At 42.5% G+C, this 14483-nt stretch overlaps 1 protein-coding gene across 2 annotated transcripts in view; it reads left to right on the top strand.

Moving 5' to 3' along the window:
- Positions 1-2283: 2283 nt before the first annotated feature.
- Positions 2284-14483, top strand: part of LOC114789235 (leucine-rich repeat and fibronectin type-III domain-containing protein 2) — a 92460-nt gene continuing 80260 nt past the window's right edge. Inside the window, exon 1 of one of the 2 annotated variants that reach the window (XM_028978433.1) lies at positions 2284-2598. The gene's annotated coding sequence lies outside the window, so the exon portion shown is untranslated. The remainder of the gene's footprint in view (positions 2599-14483) is intronic. The other variant, XM_028978442.1, reaches the window with a different exon arrangement.

Genomic DNA, 14483 nt, shown 5'->3' with positions numbered 1-14483 from the left:
CACCAAGGGTGATGGTTAAAAGCAGAGGACACATTTCGTTGTGTCACCGTGTGCTGTGCTGCAGTGTATCACAATGACAATCACTTCACTTTCACGGTCACTTAATGCATGTTTCTGCTTCCAAAAACACCTGACCATAGCTGTGCCATCTTTCCATTGCCCTTTGAAAGCACAGTGCTTACTAAATGTATGCAGGGTTTTAGTAAGAACAACATTTATTTCTTATATAGCCCATAATCACATACAGTATGTCTCAATTGGCTTTGACAGGCCCTACAGTTGACACCCCCACAGTTGACCCTAGGAGAGAGAAAAAAGAAAGGAAGAAACCTTGGGAAGGAGTGATACAGAGAGGGACCCCCTTCCAGGGTAGTAGCTGAAACCTATTACTTTAAAGGGTCGAATTGGAGCGAATTGAAGTGTTTGTCATTGTGAAACACTGCAGCACAGCACACAACAAAATGTGTCCTCTGCATTTAACCCTTGGTGATCAGTGGGAAGCCATGACATGTGCCTGTGCGCAAAAAGCTACAGAATTATGATTACGGGTTTTGCTTTGGTAGCTCTACTGAAAGTGAAGTGATTGTCCTTGTGAAAGAATGCCGCACAACAGCGGCACAACCCAGCACAACACCAAACAGGTGACAGTTTATTTTCACTACACCCCATGTCTACACGTCTTTACAATTAGTGCAGGAATCATTTCAGAATCACTTTATTTTGCAAAATAAATTGATGCTGCAGTATGACATTTTCTGAAGTGAAAATTATAACTGTGCACGTACATGTAATGAGATGCAGTACTGAACAGAAGAGTCTGCACACACCGCTCTCCGGTCAGTCTCCAGAAAAAAAAGAGCAAAGCTTCACAACTCCGCTTTTCGGGGCGCAGGGGTCTCATGAGAACAGAAGTATAGTGAACTCTGCGGATCGTGTTTGAAGACGCATTCCTCTGATGTGTTGTGGGCCTGGACATGGCAATCAATGGCGCTGTGGGAGTGCAGGATGGCTGGAAGGCCCTCGCTGCCTCCTGCTTCCCACATCGATCACCCGTCGGGGTGTGGAGAGAGCCAGCGGAAACCTTCTCCTGAACCCGAGCCGAGAACCTTGCAGAGGTCAGCTGACAAACAAAAAAATTCCATGGGCTGAGATATAAAAATCCATAGATAATCTATGGTGGTTTGTTGTTCCGGTTTAACACGACACATTGAGGATTGCTTTCTGACATTAACACAATAATACTGCAATATTGAATATTTCAAAGTAATCTGCTAGAACTAACTAACTAACTAACCAACTAACTAATTCTGCAGATACACTGGTCAAGAACAGATGCTTTACTCATTCTTTCACACACACGCACACACACACACGCTAGCCATCATTTCACTTTTAACTCAACAGAGAATCAATTTCATGACCAAGGCCCTATCACTATAGAAATTGTTTTACATAAAAAAAAGTTTCAACACCTCACCCTTCAGCCCAGTAAAATGAAGGTCATGTGATATTGCTGAATAATAATGATAAACAAAATAATATTCTAGCGCATACATTTTGATTTTTTTAATGCTTTTTTAAGGTTTTCTTTTTTTCTCTCGTATTCACTTATTCTAGAATAATGGCGGCCTGTAGGCTGGTCAGGTCTTGCTCAGATGGTTGGTATCTACATGAATGATTTCTACCTCACATGCCTCCACGTTTAAGGGCGGGGTGTGGATCACTGATCATACTTCTGCTTTTCAGAAGGAGCAGATTGTTTATCATATACACTCAGTTGGGTGCTGGTACAAAGTTAAAGTGATTGTCACACGTGATACACAGCAACACGGTGCACACAGTGAAATTTGTCCTCTGCATTTAACCCATCACCCTGAGTGAGCAGTGGGCAGCCATGACAGGCGCCCGGGGAGCAGTGTGTGGGGACGGTGCTTTGCTCAGTGGCACCTCAGTGGTACCTTGGCAGATCGGGATTCGAACCAGCAACCTTCTGATTACGGGGCCGCTTCCTTAACCGCTAGGCCCCCACTGCCCCAATTTTTATTTTTTTTTAACAACATCATATTATTATTATTACTGCTGCTATTAATACTACTAATAATACTGATTAACTCACGCGCATCAAGTGGTCTTTAAAAAAAAATGTTGGTTTGGTTTAACAAATCAGATCTGCGTGTGAGGGTCGGGAACGGCTGCCACGCCCGGGCAGCTCCACCCCGCCACTGACCCGGCGGCTGATGAGGAGGAGGAGGAGGAGGAGGAAGGCGCCGCAGATCTGGGACTGTTGCCGGCGGTGCCATCTAGAGATCCGTCGCGTCCGAACCGGGAAGAAGGAGCCTCGCGCGCCTCTCGGAACATGGAATATTTCGCGTGCAGGAACCCACCGGCTGCCTCACGGTAAAGTGTAGTCGCGCGGACGGGGGATTTATGAGGGGACCGGGGTCGGGGAGGACCGGGAATACCGCGCGGACCCAACTTGCAGGGTCCGAGTTGGGGGCAAGATGCGGACCGTCGGCTCGCTGTTCACTTCGTGTCCGGGACTCGGGAGATGAAGCCGTGGGACGAGATAACGAAATGGAAGCAAGTCCAACTACTAAGGTGAGATCACCCCGATGCGCCTTTTTAGTAGTAAGAATAATGTTAAACTCGCCAGTTATGTTTGGAGCTATTTCGTCAGATACGCATGACAATGTTTTAATGGACTCGTTTTTTTGTGTGTCTGCACAGGAACATTTTTTTAACAAATGATGGAAAAATCGTCCCCCCCCTTTGGGGACGTAAGCAGATCATCTGCCTGTGTTAATGTCGCGACAGAGTGTTTATGTCGTTGTGCTCCATGGCTGCGTGTGTGGTGATATGCGACGTCCCGGTTCTGATGAACCTACAGCGTGCAGTTCTCCGCAAAACGCACAAAGTTTTCCGCTCTTTCTGGCCGCAGGGTGTGTGCTCTGCGTCATAGCGCGCGCACGCACGCTCGCACGCGCGCGCGCGCGGCTTCACGTTCCTGGTGCGATGCAAATGAGAAAACTCGACGCTGCGCGCATCACGCAGAACTCAGCAACGCGGAGAGAGAGAAAGAGAGAGAGAGAGAGAGAGAGAGAGAGAGATCGAATCCGTCTAAGAAGATTAGACCTGAGCAATGCCAGCGTTATGACTGGGGCGGTCATCTGTTCTTATTACCACCATCACCATCATCACCATCATCATCATCATCGTCGCTGATTAGCAGCCCTAACGTGGGTTCACTGGCTCATAGGTTTTTTTCTTGGCCCTGGGTTGTCAAGGTTTTGGACTGGTTTTCTAACGACAGCCGTCTCGTCCTCCTCCGATCGGCTGCACGTTGTGGGGGTGCTCAGGGTTCGATTTGAGGTGCCGTCGCGTCGGAGGCGGGCTCTGATCTGCTTTCCCTCCTATTACTCCGATATAAGCCAAAATGAGAAGAACTGAATTGACACAGAATCACACAAAAAGTTAGTGGGAAGGTTTTAATTTTGCTATTTGAAATAAGGCAGGCAAATAGGACCCTTCTATTTGGTCTATTTAGTTTCAAATAGCAAAATGAAAACATGTGGAAATAGGTGTCATACTCGAATTAAGTTAACCCAACAAATCATTTTTGAATGTGTGAAAGTGAAGCGATTGTCATTGTGAAACACTGCAGCACAGCACACGGTGAAACAAGGAAATGTGTCCTCTGCTGTTAACCAGAGCAGCGGGCACCCGTGAAAGGCGCCCGGGGAGCGGCGTGTGGGGACGGCACCTCAGTGGCACCTTGGCGGTTGGGGATCCGAACCAGCAGCCTCCTGATTACGGGGCCGCTTCCGTACCCGCTAGGCCACCACTGCCCGTCAGTGACCTGGCTTGAATGGCTTGCTTCAGGCATTATTAATTACCACCAACGTTTAAAGTGAAGTGATACGCAGCACAGCACACGGTGCACACAGTGAAATTTTGCGCTGAACGCTGAGATTCTCATGCCACACCTTGTACAGGCGGAGACAGGCTAGAATGGAAGTGAAGAATAAGCTCATGTGAAAAATAAATAGGGGTGGCTTGCGTGCAACCGGTCTGGCTGTCCACACAATTGACCCAGATGCCCTTTCCGTTTACCCTGTCACGCTTTTTGTCAAGGTCAATAAAAACGAGGACGTCTCCACACAGGAGAATGTGAAAAATTCCAGGGTGTAAATATGCTGTTCTTTGTGTGTCTCGTTTGTGGACACGTCCCAAGTGAATGTGATTACTGACTCCTTTCAGGTTTAAGAGCGGCCAAGTGTCGCTGGAAACGACAGCAGTTGTGTAGATTGACTCAGGTTAATCTCTGCTCCTGGGCTACACCCCCGTAAAAAAAAAAACGGCGCCCTGTGAAGACCTGCTGGCCTACGGGTGCACGGCTGATCCCGTGCTGACCGGAGCCTTTTTGCGCAGCCTGACTGACGCACACCCGACAAGAGGCACGCCAGGACAGCGAGGCTCACGGGCTAATCTCAGTGTCTGGCAACCTGAGCTGCTGCACTGCCTTCAGGGGATTAGAAAAAAACTTTTCCCTAATGAACTTAGCATTAAAGCCTTTCACCCAGCGGACTTGGAACACTACGCTGGGTTTTATAAATGCATTTGTGCATGCGTTATTTTTTCTTCGCGCACATTTTTTGGCTGTCGCAGTCAAAAGTTTCCGTTTTTTTTTTTTCTCTTGTCGTCGCCGTTCAACAAACATTCAATTTGGAGCGCACCTCTTCAAGCTCGGTGACAGATCTATTGTACGTTTCTCTCATTCGCCTTTCTCAGCCCTGACAGCTGCTATCGTAACTTGCTTTCAGCTGTTTAATGATTTCGCAGTTCGCCCTTCACAGAGTGATGAGAAATGGGACTCCGGAAATCGCTGCTGTACCAACAACCCCAAGAACATGTCATCTGGAGGGCCCACCGGAGAGCCTTCCACCGGCATTTTTCATTTCACTCAAATTATTACATCTTTTGCCACGACAGCCTGTCAAAAACTGCCATGTTGCTTTAATTTGGATTTTTCGCTTTGTTTGCACTGTTTTCTCGTATCTCTACAACTTTGTTGGTAAAATTCCTGGAGCCGCAACAAAGTTAATGAAAAAAAAAATGTTGCATAGAAATACATGAAAATAAAGGTTTTGCCAGTTGAGAGATCCCATCAATTTTTGTTCCTCAAACGCCTTTTGAAGGTTACCAGAAACACAGTCTGTTAAAAAAAACGAATCACAAAGGAGACCACCGTGCATGGGGTGCTACATACATCCGTTTAATTCCGTTTAATCCAGCCGGCAAGTTCTCGAGAGTCGCCTGAACTCTGCTTTTAAATGTGGGCTTCGCCTGGGTCTCCTGCTGCTGGTGACTCCTGGAACCCGTCACATTGAGGAATCCCTGCCAGAGTGGCACCTCTGGGACACGGACCGAATTCTGCAGCCAGGCACTGAATCAAATTTCCCCGCGAGGACCCAGATAAACAGCTTGGTGTTACACAGTGACAAATGATGGGCTGACCTGGAGATTATTAACTGCCAAGCAGGGTGATGGCATAAAGTAGAGCACCAGCACTTTATTTCCCAACGTAATGTCATCATAAAACTGTGCAAGGGAAATGTGTAATTCTCCTATCCTCCGTTAAACACTGGTCGCTCACAAAAAGGACTCGTTGTGGCTCGACTGGACTGAGATTGAGAGATTTTGAAGGACAGGCCTGGACGCCTCCCTGCTTCATTTTTGCAGTGTTGCAGGACACATTATCCTGCTGAATGAGGTCACTGCCATCAAGGAATACCGTTTCCATGAAGGGGTGTGCTTGGTCAGCAACAACATTTAGGTACGGGTGGTGGTAGTAGCCTAGTGGGTAACACACTCGCCTATGAACCAGAAGACCCAGGTTCAAATCTCACGTACTACCACTGTGTTCCTGAGTAAGACACTTAACCCAAAGTTGCTCCAGGGGGGGACTGTCCCTGTAACTACTGGTTGTAAGTCGCTCTGGATCAGGGCGTCTGATAAATGCTGTAAATGTAAATGATTCTTCCCTAGGAAAATACCACACACCCACGTGATCTGAGAGAAAACACGATTTATGAGACCAGACCACCTTCTTCCATTGCTCCATGCACTTTTGGTGGTGAACAGGGGTCAGCAAGGTCACTCAGCATGTTGCACCACAGGGCAGTACAGGGCAGTTAGTTATGCACCGTGTGTTCTAACACGTTTCCAGCATGACCAGCATTAACGTTCTCAGCCTTTTCTGCATCCTTCACTGCCCACCCGTGTCTTAGATGCCAATGAAACCTCATGCAATCTGTAAGCATGTTTTATTTATTTCCAATTTGTCACTTTACTTTCAAGTCGTTCAATTGGTCATCCAGGAAATCCACAAGCTTACTAAATACTTAATGGACTGCATGGTATTAATGGGATAAATGGTATACAGGAGATATTTTTATTATCACGAAAATGAGTCACATCACCTGAACGAAGCCACGCCTACGTGCAGCATGTGGCGTGAGCACAGAGGGCACTCCAGGGTTTCTGCAGAACCTTAAAAACGGCTAAGTTGGAGTTTCCAAAAAAACAGTAATGCATTAATGACTAGTAATCCTTAAATCTAGACCCAAGACCCAATAAATAAAATAAAACAAGCCTTCAGCATGACAGCTCACATGGAAATGCGTGCTGACCCTGTGTCATTATGATTTTAAAAATCACCGAATAAAATCCTGGACTCCCGGAGGTACTGCATGAGAAAGTATGAACGAGCATAGAGTTATTTAAATATTTTCTGACAATATTTTTAATGTAAAACTCTTTTATATAATCACTCACATCATACAATTTCCTGGTGTTTCACTGCCCTTATATGTAGACTTTCAGTAGAAGGGCCCAAGTATTGTTTCATCTGGTATGCTATATGTTGAAGCCTCTGTAAGAAGTAGGAATAGGAATTTTATGCCATATTGCTCAGGTGTTTTTCAGTTTGGGGACTGTATCTTATGGATGACATAATTGAAGACCTCATGTGACATAAATGGCCAAATGAATCCTTCATGGTCCATCCTTCCACTGAATTCATGATTTTTCAGAAGGCTGTTACTGTAAACAAAACAATGCTTGATTTTAAAATCATATGTTTCTTCACATAAAAATATATATAGTATTAAAATATAATTTTATGCTTCATTGGAGTTGTTGGTTGTCAGGATTGCCTGCAGCTGGACTCCACACCTGACTCCAATCCTGACGCCCCATAAATGCCGGAAGTTTCCGCCCCTTCTGGGTCTCTGGCATTCTGTCACGACTATGGACTTACGGGGGAAGGAAGCGCAGAGGTCTGACATACTGGGAAGGTTTTTTTTATTATTAAATAAAGACTAAACACAAATAAAAACGGGCGCGGTGGCCAAAAACGATTTAACTTAAACAAAGAACACAAACTAACCCGTAGGTGTGTGGCGATTGCCAGAACTCATGAAACAAATGAAACAAAACCAGGTCAAGTTCATGCAGAGTCCACGAAAATGCCAGAGACCCAGAAGGGGCGGAAACTTCCGGCATTTATGGGGCGTCAGGATTGGAGTCAGGTGTGGAGCCCAGCTGCAGGCAATCCTGACATTGGTAATGTGCTGTGTTCGAATTTTAATTAATGCCACAAAGGTTATAGTTGGAGATGCTCTAATTATCCACAGGTTAGACCATCTGATTTCACAAGCCTGGAAGGCATTTGGTTCACGAAGATTTCTCAACTGGGGAAAAACTTTTTAGACTTATTTAGAGGTCATGTGGTTCTCCTTTGTAAGTGTGTTTTGAACGTTGCTGTTAATATTCTGAATAAATACATCTGGAAACATCCGCTCCCAAAACTTTCTGGATAGGTGTCCTTGAAAAACAACAGAATGTGCAGGGATATTAGTAATTGTCTGTGGTCCAGAGGAATACAGAAGAGCTGCGCATCTAAAACATCCAAAGCTGTAAAATAGAGGTCACAGAGAGACTTTCAGCAGTTGTCCACACTGTGCACTGTGCATGTACAGTTTATATTTGTATGGTAAGAAATCACATATCATCTAGAATAGGGATGGGAACCAATAAGAAATTATTAATCTCAGTGCCATTACAAATTCTTCTTATAGACCTGGTTCCTTAATTAGTTTCACGATTGATTCGTATACAGTGTAAAATAAACATTTTTGTGGACTGGTAATAAGACCAGGTTTAGTACATATTTATAAAAAAAAAGGTAGTCATTGGCAATTTTTTTTGCTTCAAAGCAGCTGTTTTATTAGATGTCAGACCTCAATATTGTCCTGTATATAGTAACAAAGAACGCAAACACGACTTGAACCACTTACTACACTCCATGATAATTTGAGTCACGGAGTGTAAAATGTAAATCAGTCTGAGAATAGCATTCAAGCAGTGACAAATGGTTGTTGCGACAAAAACACAGACAAATCCCTGGCAGTGCACAAGAGCACTGGGTTTTTTTTTTCCGGGACAATGGCCTGAAGAAACCAAAGGTCCCAAAATCCCTCACTGGAGTGTCTTAAAATCAGAACAGTGTATGTTCACAGCAAAAGCCAGACCTCTGGCCGACTGGGCTTTGTTTGAAAAGACTTTACCATTCAGATTCTCTGATTGTGATCACGCCCAGCGGAATATGTGCCAATGTGTGCCAAGACTTAGACAGTTTTACGGAGAACATTTCCCCGTTAGATTGTAGATAGAAATTCTTCAGTCGGTCGACATAATGAATTTATTGCAAACTTCATATGCACAAAGCCAGAGCTCAGATTCACGCTCGTGATCTTGGAGTGTGGCCTCTCGTATACAATTCAGTTGATCTGGGGTTGAACGATAATCTGCAAGGCCATTCAAATATAGGGTTATTAAATTGCACAATATGTTAACAGGTTTATTCAGTTGCATTATGTCTTGTGTTTTTGCCTTAGCATTGTGGGACATATGTGCACTTTTAAATGGCCTGGAGTAAGGTCAGAAAGCAACACACACCATCATTATGTGAGGAGCTCATTTCGTTTTGCTGACACAGAAGTAGAATCCAGTGTCCTACTTTACTGTTTGAGGAGAGGCAGGCTTATTGCCAGGCATAATCATACAGAAGGTTAAACTGAGTTAATATGGGCTGGAACAGAATGTGACTTCCTCTTCCCTTTATCTACAGAGCATCATACAGCCAGAGTGCATGGGTCGCATGGAATGCATCGCCAGCTCCCAGGAGCACACTTATGAATCATTTAAAACAAATGCACACACTTCACAGGACTCTTGTTCCCAGTGATGTTTGAATTAATTGGTGCACACTTGCCAGCTTCCATTCAGTGTAGTGATAGCAATGTGCATTCATTATGCATCATCACTTATACCATTTTTAATGCATAATTTATGCATTTATGACTGTTCAGAAAGAAAAAAACAGAGGCCATCACTAATATATACTCACCATCCTGCTTCACAGTTGGGCTATTTTGTGCCCAAATGGCATAATTCTGCAATGCATTCTGTATTTTTGCATAGAATTGCCAAATTCAGTCCCAGCTTAGCCGTAACAGTGGTTGGAAGACCTTAAAGCCTTTTAAACTCGCTATCTCCAGACTCCTGTAGGTGAAGAGGTGCAGAGGCCTCTTAGGACTGTGTTGCAAACAGTCCTGCACCGAAGAGCCAAAATGGAAATCATCTTGTACGGTGCTGGAGTGATAACATTCAGGCTCCGCTAGGGATGTCGGCTCTGTGAAGAGGCTGTAATTTAGAGGGGGATCTGAAGCTTATCTCCTGGTGTCCTGGCGTTTAAAAAAAATAGACATACTTACTCTGTGGGATGACTCACTTTGATGGGAGAAACGTAGCCCATTTGGCTCAGGCTTAGTGAAAGTAAAATATCCCCATAGTTATTCATGAGTGTTAGTGTGGGGTCATGAAAAAAGGACCCAGAGGTTAGAACTGAAGTGGAACGGGTGCCGCCCGCTCTCATTGGACAAAAAAAAAAAAAAATAACGAAAACATGCATGGAAATAGCCAGGGTTGAAGCTCCAGGGTTAAAGTGCTTCGAGAAAATCGAAACAACATTAGCTGAAAGCACCCATCTGCCACAAGCACTGTGGACTGGAGTGGACGTATAGTCCTGGCAGAGCTTTTGGGACTAATCGTAGAGCACCAAGTGAATTGTCCAGTTCAGCTGGTGATCTTCTAATGATGAACAATTGAATCGGTTCATTTCAATGATGACCAAATCCAAGAGCACCACAGTTTTCTTTAGGGCTGCTAACAAGCAGACTGATGCAGCATGCAATATACTGGGATGGGTAAATACATTAAATTTACTCCTTCTGTATTTAACCCATCATGAGCAGTAGGCAGCCATCAACAGGCACCCTGGGAGCAGTGTTTTGGGACGTTGGGACCTCAGTGGCATCGTGATGGATGGTGGATTCAGAATTGTGACCTTATGTGTTTTCTTGCTTAGCCGCTCAGCCATCACTGCCACAAATGTTGCTAACCTTAAACCATTCTATTTGATTTTAACCGTAAGTTCTTCTTCTTTTGGCTGCCTCCGTTAGGGGTCTCCACAGTGGATCAACTGATCTAGCTGTCTGCATAATGATCAGGACTTAGCAGTGGCACCAAGAATTGTAGTAATCCTTAAATTCAAAGTTAAAAATATTGCGCACCCAATACATTTATTTAGTGGTAAACTGTCTGTGAAGATTCTCAGTCATCCAGGTGAATTTGTCTGAAAGTTGAGTCATGCCAATTGGACTTTCTTTCTTTAATGTAGAGACGTTTCATTCTGCATCCACAGAACTGTCAACCTGTAAATATTTTGCTGAATTTCTCTAATATGTGTTCAGTATTTTTGTCTATGAGATTGGAATTAGCAGAACCACCTATGGAGCTTAACGGCTAAATTCTGCACTCAACGGCAGACATGTTCTGAGAGTGGGAGTTCTCCTTATGTTAAATATTTCTCTGCTATCACTGAATCAGGAATAGCGAGGAAGGGAAAATGTGTTCCCATGTCCCTAAATCAAACGAAACAATCCTTCAATCTGTGAGTAATTCACAGTCACGGTGCGCTGAGCACTTCCGTGTTCAAAAGTTCTCTTGAACTCAGTCTCACTTCAATCTGTTAAAGGTTCCCGCCATGTTCCGGACTGAAACACAAACTTGTACCTATGCTTTCCATAGGATTCGCTGCTTGTAAATTTGTTTTGGTGATTTTTGAAAGTTTTTTGCATGTTGTAAATAAATGTATTAAATGCTTTTTGATGAAATGTTAATTTGATTTACAAATCTTGTCCACATTCTTAAGGTGATCGAATATTCAACAAATATAATACTATAACGTTTTTGATCACGTTTTTACGTTACGTTTACTTGAATGTGACAAAAACTCCATTAAAGCCACACCCACCTCGTACAACAGCGCTGCACTCTTAAAGCACCCTACACATTTTACTAGTCGTATGTGTGAAGTCAACAGGGAATGGCAATGTATTTGGAGTCTGGCGACGAGAAACTAGTAGTTAAAAATTTAACACGAGGCAACATGACAAATTTGTATCACCACCAAAAAAAACCAAAAATATCCCATTTATATCTGGCAGTTACTATACACTACTATAAGTAATACATCTTTTTTTAAAATGTAAATTTATTGATTTATTTATTTATTGGTTTTATTTATTTATTTTTATGAAGCTGCAGTATTGAGGATTTTTTAGAAGAACATCTGGCCCTCACAGTGTCTGCCGAGAAAAAAATCTGGCCTTTGTTCAAATTGAGTTGATCACCCCTATGAAGGGTCTTAAATTTGATTAAAGTGGCATTAACAAAAGGTCTTTAAAAGTCTTAAAATTCAGGAAACATAAAAAACACATTTTTTACAGCTCCCCATATGCATTGCACGGTGGCTATCAGGGGAACAGCCGTCCTATTGAAGAGAACCAAGCTCCTCTTAGCTCACCTGCATTTTAAACTATGACCATATTGATCTGTTAATGAGCATCTAAATACATACAATTTTTTTTAATGCAGGCTTTGAGACAGACCGGCTGATAAATTACTTGAATAATCATAAATTTGTTAGTATTGCACAAAGGAAGTGCAATTCACCCAAAGCAGAAAGGCAATATTTTTCAATTTTATATGAATTAATGGTATCATAAGCTTTTGTAATATTGTACTTGGGTGAAGTGGTGGAATTATGTTGTAACACTAAATAAGGTTTAAGAATGACTGGAATAGCTCATCTTCTGGTGGTAAAGATGCTGTAATTATCACTTTATTGCAGAGGGGCATAGGAAAATATGTTGCACAAGAACTCAAATCCTCATTTTGCAGAGTGAAAAAATAGGAAAAACAATGAAAGTAAATCTAATAAAAGCTGTAGAAATGATTGGAGGCGTATGATTTACCTCACTGGTCTAACAGCTTTAGACTGCTGCTTCAAAGCACCTATATGTGCACATTAGGATTGGACACCTGCTGGAATAACGTTCAACTACTCATGTTCCATCAGTTCCAGCATTCACACAATCATGTAGAAGACAATTGCCTTTGTTCAAGTTAGTTAGATGGGCAGGCATTCTATATGGAGGTATTCAGTATAATAACTATGGTGTTGACAATTATGCTGACATTGGATCAGCAGTTGACAAATGTGCCAATTTGCTCCTTAAAGTGAAACATATTCAAAGTAATCGGGCTCAAATGGGAAATTTTATTGATTATCTGCACAGCACAAAATTGCAGAAACAGGTATTCCCATAAAAGCCTTCAAGGGTAAAATGACTAACATTTTCTTTCTATGCAGAATATCATTTGTAGCATGGTGCAAGGGTGTGAAGTTCTGGAAGTTGTTATAACCCCTTCAATTAAATTTTCTTAGGGAAAGTGCAATAAAAACTTTACAATGCTGTGTTTTGAACATGCTATTCTGTTTCTTATGATCTAAGATGTGGAATCAGCAACAGCATTACTGCGGAAGATACTTAGCTTAATCTACTTTTACTGCAATACGGTGTTCAGCGGTATGGACAATTTCCTGACTTGACTCAAAACATAATTATTTTTTTAACAGAATGAATGATCTAGCCAACCATTTTTACTGCGGATTACCTCTGTATGGTAGGGCGATGGTCTTCTTAAGATATATTATACTTACTTGACACTGGTCCTCTTTGAGAGGATTGACCATTATTAAGAGTGATGTGCTATGTTTTTATCAGTGTCAAGTGCAAATCACTGTGCACAGAATACATGTTTTAAATTAAATAATGCCCTTATCCAGAGCGACTTACAACAAGAATCACATCTGGTTCACCAAACTATGAATACAATCATTTTATTCACTCTGTTTTAGTCATACTGTAACAAAGTTATAAGTTAGCCTAAGTATTGTCTATAGAGGAAATTCTTTGAAAATACACAGCTATTTGCGATAAATAATAAATCAATTATTTGCACAATGACTAAAATGAGGTTAATATTTTTCCGGCCGCGGTAATTTTCATTTGCATGTTTGTGTGTTGCTTTCCTAACACTGACGATCGTGACCTGATTTGATCTTGTTAAAAATAAGACGCTGTCTCATGTGCAGTTTTTTTTGGAACACAACGTGTTCTGCCCCACTGTCGTCTTTAATGCTTAGGCAGCTCAAAAGTCCAGACAATTCTGGAAACATTAATAATGTGTCTTGAACAGCAGCCGGCTCATATCGTTCACTAAACAGTCAGCTCAAAGAGTGGGCTCTTTCGTGAACGACACATCACTGGCGTGAACTCTCATGTCAGTCACATGGTCTTGTAGCAAGGCTGAAAAAAAAGGCAAAATTAGTTGATAATTGGAAAAAGAGATGGAATTGGTTTCAGTGTGAAACAGCTTCGATGTGAAAATGCTCTTTTGTTCGCTGCACTTTTGATTGTTTGTGATGTTCTGAAGTGAGTGGAAGAGCAGCTGTATTATGCATCTTCACAATTTATTGGCTGCAGCCATTGGAAAAACGTACATGTGTGAGTAAGATTAAATACATGACTTTGTGAAAGCGGAGATTTCGAGATTTTTGTTTAAGTGGTAAGAGAAAATACAGTGAAGAGATGTTGCCCTTTAATATCCATGAAATATATTTGTGCAAGCACCAGCTCAGAGAGTATGCATATTTGCATAGAGCCTATTGAGGCACCTGCTTTAATTCATATGGAGTGTTCTTTACAAAGGTCCCAGTGCATTAATATGTCATTATCCATTGAACATCCATGGAAAATGACCTCACAACAACAATTATTGTTTATCCCAATATTTCCTGGGACAATTTATCATCCAGAAAAATTTGTTATTGTGACAGACCTGGGGAGTGAACTGTGGGAGAATTTGGCTGAAAACCAGTCGTGCTGCTGCATTCTGTATTAGTTGTAGAAGTTGGATGGCACTCAGAGGTAGACCTGCTGGATGGGAGTTAC

Source organism: Denticeps clupeoides, chromosome 1 (assembly GCF_900700375.1).
Source record: "Denticeps clupeoides chromosome 1, fDenClu1.1, whole genome shotgun sequence".
Lineage (NCBI taxonomy): Eukaryota > Metazoa > Chordata > Actinopteri > Clupeiformes > Denticipitidae > Denticeps > Denticeps clupeoides.
This window is presented reverse-complemented; position numbering and strand designations above follow the sequence as displayed.